The following is a 1,280-nucleotide window of genomic DNA, read 5'->3' as shown; positions in this document are numbered from 1 at the left end:
CGCTCTCTCTCTCTCTCTCTCTCTCTCTCTCTCTCTGTCGCTGACCAACGACGATTTCCAACGTCGTGATTCGATTTCGGGGGAGGGGGTTGGAATCAGCTTTATGGCCGGCGAGAAAGCGGGTGGCCACCACCTTTGTGCGGCCCGAGGGCTAAAAGTCGAACGGTGTCTTCGTATTTTTCGAACAGATATTACCCGCCGGCTGCCCGCTTTCAACAACCCCTTCTCTCTCTCTCTCTCTGGGGTTACTTTTTCGGGGGATGAATCCAGGAGGTGGGATCGGATAGGGAGTTGAGTGGTTTCTATTGGCCTTGGTGATCGACGGATAGTAGGATCGAGTTTATTTCGTCCTTTTTTTCTTTCTTTTTTTTGGGGGACGAAAGGGTTGTTTGATTGGCGCGGGGATTTGAGTGAATTCGAGTTTGAAAGTATTGTCGAAGGGGGAGAGGGGGTGTGTGTGTATGTGGTGGATCATTGTACGAGTTAATGCGGATTCTTTCTCGGTTTGAAAATGGTGGATAGTGATAGGGTGAAAGGGGGAAAATTGTGGCGGTTGTACACGGTATTTTCGATTAATTGTACGATCTCTTGTTATTAACCTTTCGATAGTTTTACGGTTGTTAATTTCTTAAAGTGAAGCAAGTGACACTATTATCTTTCTAGGAAAAATATCCAGAATCCAAGACTTTCCAAAGTTGTTCCACGAATTAACATTTAACATCCTGTACAATTACAAACGATGAATTTTCATTTCTTTAATATACAATTCTTAACTTTCTCGTATCGTATCGTAAATTTCATTCTCTCTCTGTGTTAAAGTGTTGTAACACTTTTTCTTTTTTTTACACGGAAGAAAAAAGGAACAGAGATACTTCCATTCATTATTATAACGGGGAATAAAAAGAGAGAGAGAGAGAGAGAATAAAAGTAAAAATAAAAAAATCACAGAACAGATTCATCCACCATAGAGGTGGAGGTGTAGTGGTCATAACGAAGCGTTCATCGACAGTATCGGAAAAGCGTTTATATAAAAATGTCCATCGTGGCGGAGTAAAACGTTGGTGTACGCGGTCACGAGACGAGAAAATGGCGATCGGCCGGAAATTGCTGAAAGAACGTCAGGTCGATTAGCAATTTATTGCCACGGCCACGGCAGGACGGTTGACCTGCAACCCGTGACGCAGAAGAAATATTATTAGCCTTTAGATTTGCGGTCCACGATATTTTTAAAACTCGTCTAAACTCGTATATACGAGTGTCCTGCTTGCAATTCGCTCGTA

The 1,280-nt window shown here is 42.8% G+C and overlaps 1 protein-coding gene and 1 long non-coding RNA gene across 3 annotated transcripts in view; both read left to right on the top strand.

Annotated features, from left to right (window-relative positions):
* LOC102672479 (proteoglycan Cow) overlaps positions 1-1,280 on the top strand; it is a 187,571-nt gene that overhangs the window by 69,040 nt on the left and 117,251 nt on the right. The window lies entirely within an intron of this gene.
* LOC116185115 overlaps positions 1-1,280 on the top strand; it is an 8,369-nt gene that overhangs the window by 330 nt on the left and 6,759 nt on the right. Inside the window, exon 2 of the long non-coding RNA XR_004149898.1 lies at positions 159-167. This is a non-coding gene — a long non-coding RNA (uncharacterized LOC116185115). The remainder of the gene's footprint in view (positions 1-158; positions 168-1,280) is intronic.

Source organism: Apis dorsata, unplaced genomic scaffold (genome assembly GCF_000469605.1).
Source record: "Apis dorsata unplaced genomic scaffold, Apis dorsata 1.3 scaffold_99, whole genome shotgun sequence".
Lineage (NCBI taxonomy): Eukaryota > Metazoa > Arthropoda > Insecta > Hymenoptera > Apidae > Apis > Apis dorsata.
The sequence above is the reverse complement of the archived record's forward strand: the minus strand, read 5'-3'. Positions and strand labels throughout refer to the sequence as shown.